The 22,243-nt window shown below is 36.2% G+C and overlaps 1 long non-coding RNA gene across 1 annotated transcript; it reads right to left on the bottom strand.

Moving 5' to 3' along the window:
* Positions 1–219: 219 nt before the first annotated feature.
* On the bottom strand, positions 220–21,993 carry LOC131166400 (uncharacterized). The gene is made up of 2 exons (XR_009139829.1): positions 21,560–21,993; positions 220–646 (listed from the first exon to the last, which is right to left on the bottom strand). It is a non-coding gene; the product is annotated as an uncharacterized LOC131166400 (long non-coding RNA).
* Positions 21,994–22,243: the final 250 nt, after the last annotated feature.

Below are 22,243 nucleotides of genomic sequence, written 5' to 3'. Positions count from 1 at the left end.
ACTGCCATTATATGGAAATATATATTTTATTCAGTTTGTGTGGCATAAATATTATTTCACGTATATTGTATTATGTTAAGTCAGTTTTACAGAAAAAACATATTTACAGTTATTTTCAGGAATAACATGATAAAACAAGAAATTATGATTTCAGAATATATGATGAACAATACATATGTTTAGTTCAGTATTTATGATATGTTCGGTGCAAGATCGTGATTGATAGCAGGCACAAGGCCGCAGTTATGTATGTTATTCGGCACAAGGCCGCAGTTATGTATGTATTCGGCGCAAGACCGTGATTATTTATGTTATGACAAAATTCAGAAAATGCTATCAATCTATTTATCTGAAAACAATATAAGATTATGTACTATATGTTATCAGAACCCAGATGATAGTTCAGATCAATTTTCAAGAGCACGGTACCGTAACTATATAGTTCAGTTCAATTCAGACTTGTGCTAACAACCCTTCCAGTAGAGGAGGTGGAAGATGGAAAGTTGATATGGCTTTCAGTGTAGAGTTGTAGACGTCCACCTGGCAATCCGAACCAGGGTGTGGCGGACCCATCGTACTTACAGACATTTTTGACTCGGCAGTGGTCAGTCAGCCATTGTCGGGTCCCGCCTTTGGGCTGCACAACCTATCATAGGGGTTAATACATGATATCAACTAACTATTCATCCTAAGTAAATTTCAGTATTACTACTTATATCAGATGATTTTATAAACAGTAAGATACAGTATGATTTAGTATAACTATGAAATTGTATGTTATTCAATTATGATATTATCAGTGTATTTAGGCAAATAATATGTATTGTTCATTTATTATAGCACGCAAATATTCATGTTACCACACAATTGTATTTAGTTTATTTCCGTTACTAAGAGGTGTCTCACCCCAGCCAAAACCATTTCAAGGAACCCAAAAAGACAGGCGGACCAAGCTTCGCGCCGTTGAGGCAATTGTTCTACCCTACTAGACGGGTGAATTTTGAACTGGGGTCAATAAGTTTTTGTTATAAGATCCTAATTTTAACTTTTGGTGTTTTGGGGATTGTATATATATTTATAGAAATATTGTGGATTGCGAATAGCTCTAGCGTCCACTGTGTATGACAGGTGTGTCCCCGTTACCCACGAGTTCAAGTTGACTTCATTATATCTTTAGTTAATGGTATCAGGGTATTTAATGTGATTAATTATGTAGTAAATTAAGCAGATCGTTACACTTGTAACGAATGTAAATGGTTTGGCTCCATCCAGTTAAGGGAGCTGGTTAGTGAAATCCTTGGGACGTAAGCAGGATTGGCCAAACCTCATTTAAATCTTGTGTGTGTGTTTTTGTGTGTGTGTGTGTGTGTGTGTGTGTGTGTGCATGTCTCTCTCTCTCTCTCTCTCTCTCTCTCTCTCTCTCTCTCTCTCTCTCTCTCTCTCTCTCTCTTATCTACTTTTCATTTCCACACTTTAATTTACCGCACGTGTATGTTTGTTCATTTATTGTTATAATGGTTTTACTTTACATACACACTTTAAGTTTTAATTGGGATATGATTTGGTGAATCGGTTAATTAATCCGCAAAAGCTTTTAAAATCCAATTCACCCTCCCCTCCTCTCTTGGGAATACATCATTCCCCCTCAAAAATAAATAAGAAGAAAATGGAGAGAGAGAGAGAGAGAGAGACACACACACACACACACACACACACACACACACACACACCTGGAGCTAGGAGAGGGGGATCTTGGGTCGTCCTACGAAAAAGAAGAAGAAGAAGAAGATGAAGATGAAGTGATTAAATTATTTAAAATAAAAAATAAAAAAATAAAATAGTGGGGTGCAGTGCGGTTGGCAAAGAGCGACCAAAACGACATCGATTCACCCCCCCCCCCCTTTTATTTTTTAATCATTTATCTCTCTCTCTCTCTTCTTTTGCTCTACTCCTTTCTTCTTCTTGGATTCTTCTTCTTATTAAATGAATTTAATCATTAAAATGATAGGTTTCTAAAAATTTGGATTCTCTAATCTAACTCCTTTTTCCCAGCCTCCGAATGGAACCCTTACAAAAATAACCAACAATATACTTATCTTAATGTTTCCCCGATGTATCTCTTAATTATTGTTTGGTGATGCTCATGGTATTTGATTTTTCTTTTATTTTTGTTGTGATCTAAAACATCTATTTAATTATAATTTCTAACAAGTTTTTTCTTCAAATTATTAGAAATTTGTTCTCATGTTTCCATTTCCTAGGTTTACTAGGTTAAGTAGTCAATATATTTATAAATGGTTGTAACATCCATCGATCATAACCATGCGAGTGTATGAAACAAATGAATGGGAGTTTATAAATGGGATATAAACCTCAATCAAAAACAAATATATTGATATGATGAAACAATCACTAGGAGAGGGGTGCTAGCACTAAATTGATAAATGTTTCGCAACATTGTTCCATTCATCCATGCAATGCTTAACTTGCATCATTTGAATGAATGGGTGAAAGCTTGCAAGTGTTAAACTATGCCAAATTACTTTTTAGGAATTTTCTCATTTTCCTATTATTTTTAGCTTTTCTTGATTTTTTTGGGAATATTTTAGTATTTTTCCTAAGTCTTACTAGTCTCTTCCTTCATTTTGGTAAATTAAAATTATTTTCAAAAGAATAAATAAATAATTAATTAAGAAAAAAATATAGAATAAATGGCCAATACGTGAGACGATTTTGTTTCATCAAGGACTAAACTGCAATTTTTTAGAGTACGACAAAATAAAGTTGTTTTTATAAGGGCTTATTAGTGATTCTTTTAAAAACGTCCAAAACAATGTCGTTTTGGGCATTTTCTCCCTTTCTTCCTTCCTTCCCATATCGTTCTGCCAAGCTCTCTACGATTTTCGCCGTGACAAAAGCTCCCCACGCAACCCCTTTACCCTTTGCCACCTCCCATCTTCAGTGTTTAGTTGTTTTCTCTCGTCATTCCACATCCCCAAACATCCAAATTTATGTCAAGATCATCCTAACCCACCTGCTCGAGCCCCAACCATTTCCTGCCACGAAATTTTCGATCATCAATGAGCATACCACCCCTATCTCTCATCCCCTACTAACCTATTGACTTCCTTACCCCTCATTAATTTATTTGTATTTGGTGAGTTTGGGCTCTAAAAAAAGGGGTCTCTCGATAGTGACTCAAGGGGATTCTCTCTCTCTCTCTCTCTCTCTCTCTCTCTCTCTCTAACCTCTGCACTCTTTATCTCTCCCCTCTTTCTCCTTCTCTTCTTGGCCTCCTGCCCACTCGCAACATCTCCAAAAATTCAGGCCAAGTCCCCATAACCCAACCTCGCTATATGTTAGTTTCTCTCTCTAGTTCATCATATCTTTATAGTTTGTATCTGTAGGAGAAATGCATGTTTTGAGAGTGTGTGCTTGCATAAAACTCAGATGGATGAATTTGCATGGTGATGTGTGTGGGATATGTGAGTATAGGTGAGCATGTGTATAGATGAGTGAGCAACTATTCATGTGTAAGTGCATGCATTGATCACGAAAGACGCGTATGCATATGGGCGCATGTATGCATAAGTTAGTTTTTAAATATGTATCTGGCACTGTTTACATATAAAATGATGGTATATATATGGTGGAAGTACATAGGGCCATTCATATAATGAAAAATATCTTTTTATTATTATTATTATTTAGATTTTTAACACTTACAGAGCATAGAATTCGTATCTTCAACTTTTTAATTTGTGTGGATTATGTATATAATTCATCTAAATCCCAATTATCTAAATTTAAGTTTCAAAATCCATTATTTTAAATATTACTTCATATAAGCTTTTGAGAATTAAAAAAAAAAAATTATCTTTATGTGATTATTTTGAAATCTAAAAATTAAAAAAAAATTACTACACACATTTAACTATACTCTTTATTTTTTACCTTTTTAATACAAATATTGGAAAATTAAAAATAGACTTAAATTTTATAATTTTCTAAGGAGCATTAGCGGTCTTACCCTAATATATAGAGTCAATGAATGTGCAGCTGAGTTGAGAACAGGGAATTCTCTAAGACCTTATTCAATAGCATTGGCTACCATGACTAAAAATTAATAAACAGAAAATACTTTTCACAACAAAACACGCCCTTGGCATCTTCTACCCTTTAAAAAAAAAAACAGACAATAGAATAGAAGGGCACAGAGCCAGAAAAGTAAGCATGGCAACAGTTAATAAGTTGATTTTAGAGATGGACTAAAGGGCTTGACAGGAAAGAAAGAGACATTCCTATCTCATCAGTTTATACAGATGCCTGTTTTGAACGAAAGCTCAAAAACAGTGACCAATATTAGCAAATCTGTGTGTTGCATGAGCAAATTATGGACTGACATTTGAGTCTCAAATGGGCCAAAATGACGAAATGAGCATATGGTGTGCTCACCCTAGTTATCTTTCTCAGCACTTACGTCACGTTTGGTAAGGAAGAAAGAATCATTTATGTCCTGTTTGGTAAGGAAGAAAGAGGGAAGATAATAAACACCTGCAAATATGAGAAAGGAAAATAAAGAAAAGTGTACTTTTCTTTTTTTTCTTATCATAATAGTCATTTCGGGGTTTAATTAAAAAATATAAAATATAACTTTCACAATAAGATTTCGTTTGGAAATTGAAAAACATTACCCTTAATGTTTGGAGAAGCCTTGAATCTGATTTTGCATTAGATTTGGATAAAATGTAATATACAATTATATTAAAATTTGTCCAAATTCACCCAATCTAAATTCAAGATCCCAAATACATGCTTCCAAATGCAACATTAAAGAAAAGATGAGAACAAAAAGAATTTCACTATCAAGGAAAGTGAAACAATTTTAAAAATATATCAAAATCAAGGAATAAAAATTAGCTGCCTTTAAGCAGACCCATTTGCATTAGTTCTAATAGTTATCATTCAATATTATACACCAAACTTACAAACCCACAATATCTAGGCTTAAAGATTATGCTAGTAAATAAAATAAAATAAAATAAAATAAAATAAATGCCCATTGGGATTAACTGAACCTCACCCATTTGTATTTGATAGGTTTTAGTCATGTGATTGACACTGTTTTTTCTGTAAAAAACAAGATGAAGAGGAGGTTTGCTACACCAGTTTTTAAGCTTTGCTAGCTTTAGGGGTTGAATTTCTTCAAGGAAATCAACCTCTTTACTGCAACATTCTGATCATGAAATCAAGGCCTCGAATATAAAATTGGACAGAATTCAATACAAGATTGTTCTGAAATGACTTGAATTTTGTCTATGTACAAACAATTCCAGACTCAAAACCTCAATTCCATTTTCCCAGACACAACCAAATTGTTCGTGTTTGCTTCTCAAATAATAACTATAATTTATATTCCATAAATTGTAGTTGGAAGTTTTTATCCAACTGAGTACTGGGTGTCACACCCCATAGCCCAAAACCAGCCATTTCATCTCGGCATATTGTAAGCTAGCCCGCTAAAAGTATCTCTATCAATCAATAAACAAATTCCAGCCCCTAAAGATGACCCAAGAACTTTTTCTACTAGAAGCTACCATCTCCTCCTTTGTGGCTATGGCATTTCACAGAATTTTGTGGGGCATTTTTTCCACTGTTAAAACATACTCTTTTCACCACTAAAGACATTTTGTGGGAAAGACTGCATTGCTGCAAAATCACCACAGAAGGAAAAAGTTTTTGCAAGGAAAACTGACTTGCTATAAATGATCTTGTGGCGAAATTACTTCACCACAAAAAGATGGCCATCTTGCAAGGAATATACTGGCCACATAAGTAAGGAAAATGCCACAAAAGGATGAAAACTCTAGCTATACAGGTAGATCAACACTAGGGCTTTACAAGAAATTATAACATCAGCAGAAAAGCATCAAATTTTTTGCTAGGAACTTTGCATTTCGCAGGTGAGACATTTTGTAGGAAAGATTGCATTGTTGCAAAGCTTTTCTTTTTTTGGATAAAAGAAGACATTTTAATTAGTATCCAAAAAGCAGACACATGACTTGACAGACGAGGAGTTCTCCCAAGAGATCAAGAGAACAGAAAAACAAAAAATGCACACAAAACTAATAGCAATAACCCTATGTTTGGAGATGTCTTAAATTTGGAGTTGTACTGTATTTGGATAGGATGTAGTATAAAATTATATTGAAATTTGTCCAAATTTTCCCAAATCCAAATCCAAGGTCCAAAATCCATAGTATTTAATTACAAAAATGCTACCTACCAATATCTTCTAAGATTGTACAGCGATAATTCCCAGAAATGACCAAGAGAGTGCACCCAAAAGAGCTGGTTGAGCAACCTTTGCATTGCTGCAAAGTCACCACAAGAGGATTGAGACAAAAAGTTTTACAAGGATAACTGAATTGCTACAAATGATTAAGATTTTTGCAGGCAAAATACCTTCCATAACAAAAGGATAATCATTCTTAAAAGAAATATACCAGCCACAGAAATATTGAAAATTCCAGAAAAGGATGAAAATTCCCACTATATAGGCAGATCAACACTAGTGTGTAGCAAAAAGAAATATAACAATAACATCAGCAGAGAAGGATTGAACTGTTTGCAAAGAATTTTGCATTTCATCATCTACAAAGCCATTTGGTAGGAAAATAATAGCTGCAAAAGGGGTCACATTGAGCCATGGTTTTAAATCGCGGTTGCGAGTAGCATAACGTAACGGTAACGGATGTAACGGGAAGCGGGAGTAGCAGATGTTACATAACGGGAAGCGGGAGTAGCGGATGTTACATAACGGGAAGCGGGAGTAGCGGATGTTACATAACAGGAAGCGGGTGTAACAGTTTTTTTGAAGCACGCACAACCTTGTGCATATTAGTGTACTTGCATGTTTTAAAAGCTTTTAGCCCTTCTTATAAAGAGTTCTAGTGTATTTTGGATCCTTTAGTTCAAGTAACTAAGTTATTTGGTAAGGGCAACAAGTTTACATTTGTTTTAAACCACCATTGATAGAAAAATCATGTGTGTGCGTGTGTGTGTATTTATACTTCTCATTGTTCTTATTTGTTATAAATTCTTAGGTGTGCTAAATTAATTAATAGAACAAAATACATTATACACTCCATTAATTTATTAGACACACAAGACATACAAATAATACAAATATAAAATAGGTAGGAAAGAAAGATAATTGAAGTTGAAAAATATAGAACATAAATATCACATTACTAATATTATCAAAATAAAATATTTTCCTAACTAGTATTTTCAAATTGTTAATTAATGCATCTATTGTGAGTATTAAAAGAAATAGTAAATTTTGTATCATTTGTCATTATAATCTTTTCCCCCTCTCGCCGCATGGTATATTGAGAATGATTAATGAAAGAGAGAAAAAGTGAGAAGAAAAAGTAAAAAATAAAATAAATTTTTTAAAGTAACAGTCCTGTAGCGGTTACGTAATGGCCGTAGCGGCCTTTACGTAACGGTCACAGTCCGTAACGGGCGCTACGGCCATGATTTTTCTTCTCACCGATATTATAGTGTGTAACGGTATCGATAACCCAAAAAACCGATACGTAACAGCGTTACATAACAGTCGCGGCCTTTATTTAAAAACATGCATTGAGCCCATATCTTGCCAAGCAAATATTGAATCACCACAAAAGGCTAACCTTTTTGCAAGGAATTTTTACTTTTGCCACAAATTAAGAAATTTTGCAAGGAATTATTGGGCAAACCAACTACGAAAAGTCGCCAATGATGGTTAAGTCACGACCATCACTTTGTGAGGTAAATTTCAATAATCTTAAAGGTTCAACCTTTTGCAAGGAATTTTCATTCTAGCCACAAAATTAAATAATTATTCATGCAAAGTTATTCATTAGGAAATTATAGTATTGGCTGCAAAACATTATTACTCACATTTTATAGCTACTTCATGCATTTGTTGCGATGTTCATCAAGCCCATTATTCTGTCATACAAAGTTTGTGCAGAAAATATATCTATTTTTTAATAAATAATTCAAAATATAAAAATAAATATGAAATTAAAGGTGAGCATCAATTAAAAAGTAGGATTTAATAGATTGATATGGAACATAGTCCATACACGCTTAAAAAGTGGCGTCATTTAATACAAAAGGTCTTCAACCTCTATAATCCAAACATGCATATGCAACTCAAAATTACTCCCATGAATGATGTTGATAGACAATAAACAAATGATGCTGGAACAAAGGAATTTTGGATAGCTCCAACTCCAACAATGCCCAGCTACTAGTAAATATATTGCTGAAAAAAGAATAATAATGTCTGCAAAGATCTGATTTCCAATCTTGCTCTACATCTTTTTCACACAGTGCATTTTTTAAGAAATATTTAACTTAATTTCTAAAAAATAAAAATTCATCAAAGTGTCTGATTCTATATGAGGTAATAAAATAAATTAACTTGGGATAGAGTGCAAAAGAATGGATGGGCCATAAAAACTCGAACTGGTATAGCTTCAAATTGTGAGATTAAAATCAAAGGCACATAATTCTGTTTGTATATGATGCGCAAACTCAGTCCACATTCCCTTCTCCTAACTATTTAAGTTTGGCAACTGATAGGTTAATTCCAAGATAAGAAACAGCCCGTTAGGCTAGTCAGTGTTGCCCTATTTGCATCATGACAAGTATGAATTCAAATATCCCTACTTCATTCATCCTCTTTAGAAAATTTAAAATTTAAAGCATGTTTTATGCCTGTGTAATGATATTTAGATAACAAATGAAAAACATATACACTGCGTTTGGGAGCATGGATTTCGGGCCTTTGATTTGGGTTTGGGTGGATTTTTTAATAAAACTCCATACAATTTTGTATTATATTTCATCTAAATCAATACAAATTTAAATCCAAGGTCTCCTCCAAACATAGGGATATAGCTTTGGTCTTATGATTTTGTTGCTACTTCAGATATTCTTGAAATCCATATTTGAACCCCACCTAGTGAATTTTAGAGTACACAAGTACGAAACAACATTTTCTTTCACTAAGTTCTATGAATTTCTTGTTGTGTATTAGATATTTTTGAAACCCACATTTCAATTGCAACACATCAACTTTATTGCAATTCACATGAATACAATTTGAAAAAAAAAAAAAATCATATACGCTAGACAGTACAGATTTTTAATTCCATTCTACTTTTTAAAAAACTTAAATCTGTTTACAATATACTTATGATGTGACAACTGACAAGCTCTTCATGCCAATGATTTATGTTAGTTTGACCAATATCACCTTGCATAATACTTCAATCAAATTAACATTGGCCTTGGAAGTTGAAATGTTCAAACTAAATGACCAACCAAAACTAAGAAAATCAAACACTATGTCAACAAGCCTACAAGTATGGATCCATAATGGTAATCCTTAATTAAAGGCTATGCTAGTGTTATGGTCCCAGAATCAAGGTATCTATTGATTTCCAAACAGCTATGCAATAGTTGGTGGCCTTGTGCATTTAAGAGATCCAGTTGCCAATATGTATTGAGAGAGAGAGAGAAGGGACAAAGAGAGAGAGATACTTCTAATATATATTAAGTCTATGAAGCCCTAAAAATAGTACAGTTAACAAAATAACCTTTTAATCATGAGTAGGGGAAAATAGAGCTAATAATTAAGTGAATGTGATATTTGGAGAAGAAGGGATTGATATGGTGAAGGAGATGATTCCCAATGTAAAAGCTTAATGTTGAGCTAACACTTGCCCCCTGTTTGGTTTGTGGTTTCAGAGCAGGAATGTAATCAAATTTTAGGAATGGAATCACATTCCTGCATTTGGTTGCAGAATTAGGGATAGAATCGTATTCTGCCTAAAATAATACTATCATTTGGGGGAAATGAGATTCTTGTACAAATGGACTGGAATCATTTCCCATAATACCCTCCGCTCCCTCTGGAATCATTTCCCATAATACCCATCATTGTCGAAAACAACGGCTCTGCAGCAGCAAGATGAACATGGCATTGCCTGCATTCCATCTCTCACAGATCATGGCCGGCTCTACAGCCAACTTCTTCTCCAATTACCTCTATTTTTTCCGGCGAGTAACCAAAACGACTGCAACATCTCCGGTGAGGTTGATTCCCAAATACCCTTACCCATCTGGAATCCCATCCCCCTGCACATTCCAAACCTTCAATCCCCAGCCATGGTCAGAACTGGCAGTCATGATCTACAACCGAAAACTATGGTTGGGAACAACAGGTCTCTCAATTTGATCACTGTGAAGAAAATTGAAGCAAAAAAACCAAAGCCAAAATGTTGATTTTAAAACTTGAAAGGGTATTTCTAAAAAATATTTTATTCTTTATTCCATTCCTATTTCTATTCTGCGTGACTATCCAAACCCATGGAATTCTTATGTTGATTCCATTCCAGTCCCGATTCCATCCCACTCTCATTCCATTCCTATGTCTTTTTTATTTTGCAAACTAAACGGGGGGGTTACAATATCCTTAGTGAGACATTCATGTAGACACAAAGACCAACTCAACTTCACTCAGCTAAAGCCTTAACTCCGACAAATTTTATTTCCCTATTTTGCTCCAAGATGTTTAGTGTATTTTAATGTTAAAGAATTAATGACTAACAGAGAATGTGTCTTGGAAAAGTACATTTATCTTGAAAAGGAATGTGTCTCTACTTAATTAGTCATGATACATGAATTCCATAAATTCATGAATTTTAAATATTAACTACTTGAATGTACTTCAATCTTACACGAGTATATTTATTTCAAATACATTTTATATTTGTTAAGTTGTTTTCAACTATCATAGAGGATCAAGTGTGCCTGTAAATAAACCCTTTGATATTTGCACTTCATATCATTCTCATTCCAGCCCAATCCTTCACACAACCCAAGTCCCAAAGAGTCTGACTATCGATCAAACAAAGGTGTTTATTTTGTTTTTATTTTGTGGAAATTTGGAATCTTCATGCAGAGTTAGAGAGAATCATATGATTCAATCAATTTGTTCTATTTTGGGAGAGGAGTCAACAGATTATCTGCTGCGCCAGTTCATGGGCTAAGCATAAACCATAGAGAGTGGAACTTTGGAATCTTCATACAGAATTAGTGAGAATCGTACGATTCAATCAAGTTGTTCTATTTTTGGGAGAGGAGTAAAGAGATTATCTGCTGCACCAGTTCATGGGCTAAGCACAAACCATAGAAAGCTTGAATCCACTTGAGAGAGAGAGAGGGAGAGAGAGAGAGAGAGAGAGAGATTTTCATACCTCAACTTGTTTGTTTTTTATTTATTTTTTTATATTTGTACTATATACCAACCAATTATAAGGAGATTCAAGCATAGAGACCATACTTAGAAAAACCCAATAAAAATATCGAAGATCTCAACAAGCCCTTCCGTTCAACGGAGCCTACTTCACGATATGGAAAAACAAGATACTTATTTTACTTTAAATCTCCTCAAAATCGCTATGTTCTTATTGAAAAACATCCTAACAAAACACCAACATGACGAATGAAGACTGTAGAAGAACAGGAAAACGAGACCTCTTCATCCGCAGAAGACACCTCTATTTCAGGAGTTCAAAACACCTCAATAGACTCCACTTCTTTAGGAGTATAACTGACAACCTCAACAGACTCCACTTCTATAGGAGTATAGCTGACAATTTTTACGATGTATAGGCAACTAAGTAAGATAACAATTAGAGTTATGTTCTATTTAAAGTCCTTGTATACGCACAACTCAAGTATAGAAATCAAAACATTTAAGACTTTTATGAAACTCAGTACTTTCTACATGGTATCAGCCAGCCACTAGAAGACCAGCATCTACTCTTTTCCGATCCTAAATGGCCTCCTCATCCTCCTCTACTTCCAATAATTCCATTGACCCTGCTACTGCCCCATCACTCTCCAATCTTCTGATTACTATCAGTGTCAAACTCAATTCCTCCAACTATCCTATATGAAAAGCTCAAGCCCTACCCTACTTCCGAGGTCAAGGTGTTTTTGGCTCCCTTGATGGCACAATAACACCCCCACCTAAAGAAATTGATGCTCCTCATCCCAGCACAGGTGCTATTATTAAAATTCCCAATCCTCAGTATGATCAATGGCTTCATCAGGATTCTTTAAGCCTAGCCACCATCAATACTTCGCTCACTGAAGATGTTCTCACTCAAATCATGTCTTATACAACCTCTCGTGAGGTTTGGCTTGCACTTGAACGAAATTTTTCTTCGCTTTCCCGTGCTAAAGCAATTCAGATTCACACTCAGCTGGCAAATGCTAGAAAAGGTGTTATGTCTGCCAATGCATTTTCTCTCCCCATCAAGCGAATGGCTAATGAAATAGCTCTTGCTGGACAGCCACTCAAATGTGATGACATAATCACCTATGTGCTGGCGGAACTTGGCCAGGATTATGATTCCTTGGTGAAGGAATTTTTAGAAGAAGAATAACCATTCTTATTGAATTTCAAGAGAAACGATTACAAGAAAATAGTAGAGGAAGGCCACAAAATCAGCAATTCAAATCAGCATATCTCAAGGCTAGAAAACAGGAAACTGAAACTACTAGAAACTGAAATAGTAATTTCAGAATTTAAAAAATATAATTTCCTAATTTATTCCCTAGAAATCAGATACCCCCCCCCCCCCAACTCAAGTTGGAGCGTAGATACCTATCATGCCCAACTTGCTTACAAAGAGCTCAAAACTAGGTCTGAAAAGTCCTTTGGTGAAGATATCGGCTACTTGTTGAGTAGTAGGAACAAAAGGCATGCAAACAGATCCACTATCAATCTTCTCTTTTATGAAGTGTCTGTCAATCTCTACATGCTTCATGCAGTCATGTTGTACTGGATTTTGAGCAATACTTATCGCAGCTTTGTTGTCAAAATACAACTTCATTGGCATGTTCACCGGCATCCACAGCTCTTCAAGAATTTTCTTCAGCCATAGCATCTCACAAACTCCCTTAGCCATAGCCCTATATTCTGCCTCAGCACTGCTCCTTGCAACCATATTATGTTTCTTGCTTCGCCATGTGACCATATTTCCCCAAACATAAGTACAGTATCCTGACGTGGATCTGTTGTCAATAACTGAGCCTGCCAATCTGCATCAGTGTATGCTTCTATGTTCTGCTGTGTGTTCTTCTGGAAGAGTAAACCATTGCCTGGTGTACTTTTAAAGTATCTGAGAATCCGATAAACTGCTTCAAGATGTTTCTCGTAGGGTGAATGCATAAACTGGCTTACCAAACTCACAGCAAACGCAATATCGGGCCGTGTATGTGATAAGTAAATTAACTTTCCAACCAACTTTTGATACTAAGTTGTATTCACTGGATCACCTTCCTTGTCATCACCAAGTTTCAGATTGGGATCTATTGGAGTGTCTGCTGGCCCACAACCGCTCATCCCAGTCTCCTTAAGAAGGTCAAGGACATACTTCCGTCAGGAGACAACAATCCCTTTCTTCGACCAAGCAACCTCCATTCCAAGGAAATACCTCAGAGATCCTAAGTCCTTGATCTCAAATGTTGATGAGAGGGAAGTCTTCAATCGGTTCATCTCAAGTACGTCATCTCCGGTGAGAATTATATCGTCTACATACACAATCAGTATCACTATCTTCCCATCTTGTGAATGTCTTATAAACATCTTATGATCACCTTGCCCTTGAGTATAACCCTGACTTTTAACAAACTGAGTGAATTTCTCAAACCAGACTCTTGGTGACTGTTTTAACCCATATAAGGACTTCTTTAGTTTACACACCTTTGTGCCAAACTTTTTAGCAAATCCTCGAGGTGTATCCATGTACACTTCTTCCTCCAGGTCTCCATTAAGAAATGCATTTTTTATGTCCAACTATTGCAGGGGCCAGTCACGATTAGCTGCAAGTGACAAAAGAACTCTTACAAAGTTTAGCTTTGCAACTAGGGCAAATGTTTCAAAGTAATCAATGCCATAGGTTTGAGTGAATCCCTTGGCGACCAATCGAACTTTATACCGTTCTAGAGAACCATCATATTTATACTTGATTGTAAACACCCATTTGCACCCTACAATTGTCTTTCCTCTTGGTAGATAAACTAACTCCCACGTGCCATTTTTTTCAAGAGTTTTCATCTCCTCGAAGACAGCCTTCTTCCACTCAGGAACTTTCAGAGCATCCTGCACAGTATTAAAAATTTTTATACAAGACAATTGTGAGGTAAAAGCACGAAAAACAGGTGAGAGATTTTCATATGACACATAATTGGACAATGGATGTTGGGTGCAAGACCTCACACCCTTCCAGACAGCAATGGGAAGTTTAGAATCATCGTACTCAGGATTGGAACCAGACTTGGGTTCAGAACTAAAGGACACAGAACTCGAAGATGAAATGGACTGAACATGAGGTAAAGGCTCGGGGTTTACGAATTATGGACAGTGTAAAGGATTGGAAGACCCTTTCTTTTGAGTTGTCCTCTGTCGCAAGTAAACAATGTCAAATGGTACCAACGCTGTGGTGTTTTTTTTCTATTTCTCCTTTTTTAGTCATTATAAGATGATGAACACCATGAGATGGCACTTTAGGAAGACCTGCCTTTTCAATATCTAAAAAACTCGACTCACTTTCTCCTGGTATAATAAAGCTTGGGTTTTCAGGTTGAATAATCAAGGTTGGAGAAGGATCGTTTTGCAACTCTTCAGTTTGGAAAAAATCATGAAACACAGTCGAATTTTGTTTTAGTCCCCCCCCCCCCCTCTCTCTGAAGATGAGGCGTAAAATAGGGATGTAATTCAAAGAATGTAACATCCATGGTAACAAACATTTTTTTGGAAATGGATTCAAAACATTTATACCCCTTTTGAGTCGGAGCATAACCAACAAACACACAATTTGTGGCTTGAGGTTTAAGTTTTCCTCGATTATGACTATGAATATGAACAAAAGTTGTACAACCAAATATCTTTAGTGGTAAAGAAGAAGACAACAGATTTGTTGGATAAAACTTATGAAAAACATCACAAGGTGTTTCAAAACTTAAAACCTTATTAGGCGTTCTATTTATGAAATATGTAGCAGTAAGAATGACTTCACCCCAAAGATATTTAGGTACCTGATTGGTAAAAAGCAATGCCCGAGCTACTTCCAATAAATGTTTGTTTTTTCTTTCAGCCAAACCATTTTGTTGCGGAGTGTCAACACAAGAGCTTTGATGAACAATTCCTTTTTCAAGAAAAAATTGGCCCAAAATGTTTTTGAAATATTCTCGACCATTATCGCTCCATAATATTTGAATATTTTTTTGAAATTATGTTTGTACCATGGTGTAAAAATTTGTTGAAAATTGTTTCCACTTCTGATTTTTCCTTTATCAAATAAACCCAACTTAATCTCGTGTGATCATCAATAAAGGTCACAAACCATTTTTTGCAAAAATACATAGATGTTCTACATGGGCCCCAGATATCACTATGAATCACAGTAATGGTATAGTTGGTTTGTAGGGCTGGGTGGAAAAGGATGCACGATGATGTTTAGCAAACTGACAAACTTCCCATTCAAAAGAAGATGGACTTTTATTCCTAAATAAGTTGGGAAACAAGTATTTTAAATATTGAAAGCTAGGATGGCCTAACCTATAATGCCATAACAAGATATCATTATCTTTGAAAACAAGAAACGGAATTTAATCAAGTACTTTGACATTGTCTACTCGAGTTAGGTCCATCGTCAAAATAATAGAGTCCACCTTTTTCCTTAGCACTGCGAATCATCCTCCCCGTGGTCAATTCCTGAAACTCACAATAAGAAGAATAGAAATTAGCTTGACGTTGATGATCAGAGGTAATTTTACTGATGGACAACAAATTGCAAAACAAATTTGGAACGTGGAGCACATCATGGAGAGTTAACAACGAAGTGAGTTTGATAGTTCTTATCCCGGCAATTACCGAGAGTGAACCATATGCAATTTTGACCTTTTTATTGCCTGCACATGGACTATAGGATGAGAACAATTTGGAGCAACCAATCATATCATCAATTGAACTAGAATCAATTATCCAAGAATGAATAGAATTAGCAATAACACCTAAAAACGCAGTAGCAAGAGAGTTTTGTACCGAAGAATAAGACGGAGCTAAGGACAGTTTTGGAGATTGAAACAATTTGTACAAGTGCTCTAATTGCTCCTTGGTAAAAGGGACTGCACCCGAGATGGTAGTAGGCTCTTGAGTCTCTTCAGGAGTGGCTTGGCAGGCGTGACTGTCATGTTTGGATTTTGGCTTCCAATTTGCTGGTTTACCATGAAGCTTCCAACACGTCTCCTTTGCATGCCACAGTTTTTTGCAATCCTCGCACCATGGTTTCTTACGCCCATTGAGTTTTGTAACCATGAGATAAAGGGCTGAATTTTGGGAATAGTAATCAACAAAGTCGGTAGGATTTTTTTGGGCGCCGGTCATCGCCGACTTATACGACATCATCAGAAGAAAAGAGCATGAGGCTCTAATACCATGAAGGATTTTTTAGAAGAAGAATAACCATTCTTATTGAATTTCAAAAGACACGATTACCAAATAAATAGTAGAGGAAGGCCACCAAATTAGGAAGGCCACAAAATCAGCAATTCAAATCAGGAAATCTCTAGGCTAGAAAACAGGAAACTGAAACTACTAGAAACTGAAATAGTAATTTAAGAATTTAAAAAATATAATTTCCTAATTTATTCCCTAGAAATCCGACACTCGGCTTCAACAATTACTTCTCGATCTAATCATGTCACCTTGGAGGAACTTTACTCACTGCTTCTCATCTGTGAATCACGAATAAATCACAATAATCAGTCCCTTCAATCTACTGCCTCAGTAAACAAGGCCACCAAGCAACCTCAACAGCAATATCAGTCCACCTTTCGGCCGGCTGCAAATTTTCAGCCTTCTAACCATGGCCGTGGTGGCTACCATGGCTGAGGACGTGGTAGTCATTCCAACTCTCGTGATCCAAATGAATCAAACTCAATTATATGCCGAGTATGCTTCAAACTAGGACATATTGCCAGAAAATTCTATCACTGCTTTAATCTTTGTTATCAGGATCAACAAACTCCTAAAAATCAGTCGCAAGCCATGGTTGCTGCCAACTATCAACATACTGATAATGAGTGGCATCCTGACACAGGAGCCACTCATCATCTCACCAATGATGTGAGCAATATTCATCTTCAAAATGAAGACTAACGGTCAAGATCATATCCTAGTGGCCAACAGTGCAAGTCTAAAAATAGTGCAAAGTGGCACTTCCACTCTCTCATCTCATTCCAAGTCTTTTGTGCTTAATCAAATTTTGCTTGTCCCAGATATTCCCAAAAATCTTCTATCTGTTCAGCGTTTTCTAGACAATAATGTTTTCTTTGAATTTCATGCTTCTTTCTTCCTTGTGAAGGATTACTTGGGGACCACCCTGCATCGCGGACCACTCAGTAATGGTCTTTACAACTTCTCACCTTTGCTTGCCCGTCTTCAGCCACAAGCTTTATCTAGTGTTCGTGTGTCTGCCAATATCTGGCATCGTCGTCTCGGCCATGCTTCATTTCCAGTTATCAACAAGGTTGTTTCATTATCTGTCCAAAATAAAAGAACTTCTGTTTGTTTTGAATGTCACTGGGCCAAGAGCCACGCTATGCCCTTTAAAAATATGCATGTTTCTGTTTCAAAACCATTGGAGTTAATATATTCAGATGTCTGGGGTCCAGCTCTTGTTTTATCCACCTCTGGTACACATTATTACATTAGTATTTTGGATGATGCTACTAAATTCTTCTGGCTTTTTCCCTTAAAACTCAAATCTGATGCATATCACACTTTTATATGTTTTCAAGTTGCTGTAGAACGCCAATTTGATACAAAAATTAAGGCTCTCCAATCCGATTGGGGTGGTGAATATCGCAACATAACTCAATATCTACAAAATCAGGGCATTAATCATCGAATAACCTATCCATATACGCATCAGCAAGCTAGTGCCACTAAAAGGCGTCACGGGCAAATTGTTGAAGTTGGATTGGCTTTACTTGCTCACTCTCATTTACCTAAAATGTTTTGGGAAGATGCCTTTTTTTTACCGTTATTTTTGTCATCAACAGATTGCCAACTCCAATTTAAAGCATCAATCACCATATGAAATGGTACATCATCAAAAAAACCAGATTATAATTTTTTACGTGCCTTTGGATGCCCTTGCTAGCCCTATTTACGTCCATATAATCAACATAAATGGATTTTCGATCCAAAAACTGCATATTTATTGGATAAGTGTTGGTCATCGGTTATGAGTGTTTAGATGTCTATACGGGAAAAATCTTCGTGTCACATCATGTAGTCTTTGGCGAATCTCTTTATCCATATAAAGTCCTTGAGTCTGTCGAACCTAATCACAAAATTGCTTATGTTGTTCTCCCACCTAGTCTAAATCTGTCACCCTCTAGCTCCTCTTTTTCTGTAGGTACCAATTTTCAATCTGCAGCACCGAGCCCTCTCAATATGGTCTCAATGTCAAGTCATCAAACTGATCTTGGTGTTGCTTTGGGTTCTCCTGCCAGGGATACTACTCTACCTCAGCCTGAAGATAGTCCAGCACCTCCCCCCTTACGTTCTCCACCTCGCCAACAACATCAGAATATGCACTCTACGATTACAAGAAGCAAGAACAACATTTACAAACCTAAATTAGCATCTGACTCACATATTCGATATCCTATTCCAAAAGCCCTTATGGCCACAATCCAACAACAAGAAAAGGAACCAACGTGCTATTTAGAAGCAGTTAAGCATCACAATTGGCGTGAGGCTATGAATAAAGAGTTCAATGCCTCGTTGTCTAATGGAACTTGGACTTTGGTGTCTTAACCTTCTAATGCCAATCTTGTTGGATGCAAATTGGTGTACAGAATTAAAAGAAGAGTTGATGGTGGTATTGAACGGTTTAAAGCACGACTGGTCGCCAAAGGATTCCATCAACAGGAGGGTATTAACTTTGGCAAGACATTCAGTCCTGTGGTGAAACCTACCACAGTAAGGTTGCTTCTGTAATTGGAAGTTTCTCGTGGTTGGCATCTTAGGCAAATTGATGTCCAAAATGCTTTCCTGCATGGCTCTTGCGTGAAGATGTCTATATGGCTCAGCCTCCGGGGTTCCTTCATCCTCAATTTCCGCAACATGTTTGTAAGCTACAAAAGTCTCTCTACAGTCTTCGTCAAGCAACACGAGCATGGTTTTCTCGCTTTACTGATAAGCTGCAAGCTATTGGTTTTATAGGAAGTCAAGCAGATCATTCACTCTATGTTTATCACCACGGCTCCATTCTTATTTATTTTTTAATTTATGTTGATGACATAATTTTAACTGGTGTTGTTATACATTCCATTAACTAAGTGATAAGTTTGTTGTAGGACATCTTCGCAGTAAAAGGTATGGGTGAACTCAATTTCTTTTTGGGCATTGAGGCAATATGGGGTGATCATGGTCTCTACTTATCTCAGCGGCACAGTAAAATGGACAAAGCAAAGCCTTGTGTTACTCCAATGTCGACCTCACAACCCTTAACAAAATCTGATGGTGTTCCTTTTCATGATCCTCATTTGTATCGAAGTGTAGTTGGAGGGCTGCAATATCTTTCATTTACTCGGCCTGAACTTGCTTTTGCAGTCCATAAAGTTAGCAAGTATATGCAGAATCCAATGGAGCCGCACTTGGCAACTGTCAAATGCATATTGCATTATTTGAAGAACACCATTTCTCACGCTTTACTGATACAACCCACTACTAATCTTCAACTTCAATGTTTAGTGATGTAGATTGGGCATCCGATCGTGACGATAGAAGGTCCATTGGTGCTTACTGTGTTTATTTGGGCAAAAATCTGGTTTTGTGGAGCTGCAACCAACAATTGATTGTTGCTCGCAGCAGCACAGAAGCCGAATATAAGGCAACTTGCAAATGCTGCTCCAGAAATTCAATGGATAGAGTATGTGCTAACTGATCTTCATGTTCCTATTGTCCACTCTCCGATTCTATGGTGTGACATCATAGGAGCCACTTATTTGACTAGTAATCTGCTATTTCATGCTCAAACGAAACATATTGAAATCCACTTTCACTATGTTCGTGATCAAGTCCTTTGTGGTCAACTTCATGTTCAATATGTTTCTACCAAGGACCAATATGCAAATGCACTTACAAAACTGCTGCACTCTATTCGATTTCATCTTCTGCGTGACAATCTCAGGGTTCGTTCCTTACCCTTTCAACTAAGGGGGCATGTAGAAGAACAGGTCAATGAGACCTGTTCATCCACAGATGACTCCTCTGTTTCAAGAGTTCAAAACATCTTAATAGACTCCATTTCTTTAGGAGTATAGCTAACAACCTCAACAGTCTCCACTTCTTTACGAGTATAGCTGACAATTTTTAAATTTTGAATTCATACGATGTATAGGCAACTAAGTAGGATAACAATTAGAGTTATGTTCTATTTAAAGTCCTTGTATACGCACAACTCAAGTATAGAAATCAAAAAATTTAGGACTTTTATGAAACTCCGTACTTTCTACAAAGACGAACTTGTCAACCACCATGCAAAGATTGAACGATATGAAAAGAATGAGCATAACAATCAGCAATACCTTTTAAATTGCCTCCATGATCCTTTTTATGATAATTATTATATTACTTTCAAATTATTCCCATTACAATTGAATCATTCAACACAATCTAAGTCTAGAGAGTTACAGTATGAAAGAAAGGTGTTTCTTTTGTGAAGTTTCGAACTGTTCCATTTAGTCATACAATTCAATCGAGCAAGCTGGAGACAAGTCAAGATGCAATTTGCTACGCTAGTTCAAGGGCTAAACCAAAACAGCAAAGGGCTTGAATCTCAAAGAAAGAGAAACTTCCATACTTCAGCCTAATTGGTCGTGTTTTTACTCTAAAAGCAATTTATTTATTTTACTTGTACTAAATACCCAACATTTGGTTTCTTTCCAGTTGATATCAAAACCCTTAAAAGACTGAACCCTAGATCCCAAATTTGGAGAAGAAATATAAACAAGAACCCATTGTTCTTTTAAGAAATGTAAACAAGAACTCATTGTTCATTTTTACTTTCATTTTGAAATAGATATAAACATCAATTAAATACAAAAATTCAGACTGATTCAGACAAAATGGAAATTCGCATATTACTCAGGAAAGAATATTTAGATTCAGTAGGCTAACATTTCTCAACAAGAGCAACCCACGAGAAGATGGTTTCTACAATGCCTAAAAATTTAAAGATCCAAAACCTGCAACGAATCCACAATAACTCCCTGCACAAACCGTACTCTCCAATCCGCTACCAAAGTAATTGTGTGTGTGTGTGTGTGTGTGTGTGTGTGTGAGAGAGAGAGAGAGAGAGAGAGAGAGAGAGAGAGAGAGAGAGAGAGGTGTCAATGAGCGTACCTTGAAGAGTATAGACTATAGACCGAGATCATCTCGCAACCGGCTCGACAACTACTCTCCCCACCCTCTCCGCCGCGTCCTCTCCTCCACTGGCGGCAATGCCATCGAATCTCCAGTGCCTCCTCCGCCTGCCTCCATGGCATCTTTGGAGGATGGTTTTATAATTTTAAAAGAACAATTGCAGTACTCACTCTAATTTCGGGCTCTCTTTGTTTTGGAGTTTGGTTGGATTTATATTTCAATTTTTTATTAAATTTCGCTAATCCTTTGGTTTAAAATATTTCAAATATGAATTCCCTTCACAAGATTTTAGACGTGTGAGCTCAAAAGAATTCTACTCATAATGATTTTTTTTCACTACATAACATATATGAAATTGGAGAACTCAATAAACTCAAACGCATGCATTTACAAAATTTTGTTTGATTTAACATAATCCTAGATTTAAGCTTTTACTTTCATATTTCTAAATAAAAAATGAACATTTTAATCAATAAACATATTTCTCAAGGACACTACACTTCCTCGTCACTTTTGCAAATAAATAATGTCAATAGGTTATACTAATTGAGAATTTGTTCCATTATAAAATATATATTATGAAAATCATAAAAGATTAATAACTGTCACTCCTTCGTTTCCCACCACCATAAATTCTTTGTCATCTATATTGCCCTACAAAAG

The sequence above is a fragment of the Malania oleifera genome, chromosome 10 (genome assembly GCF_029873635.1).
Source record: "Malania oleifera isolate guangnan ecotype guangnan chromosome 10, ASM2987363v1, whole genome shotgun sequence".
NCBI lineage: Eukaryota > Viridiplantae > Streptophyta > Magnoliopsida > Santalales > Ximeniaceae > Malania > Malania oleifera.
This window is presented reverse-complemented; position numbering and strand designations above follow the sequence as displayed.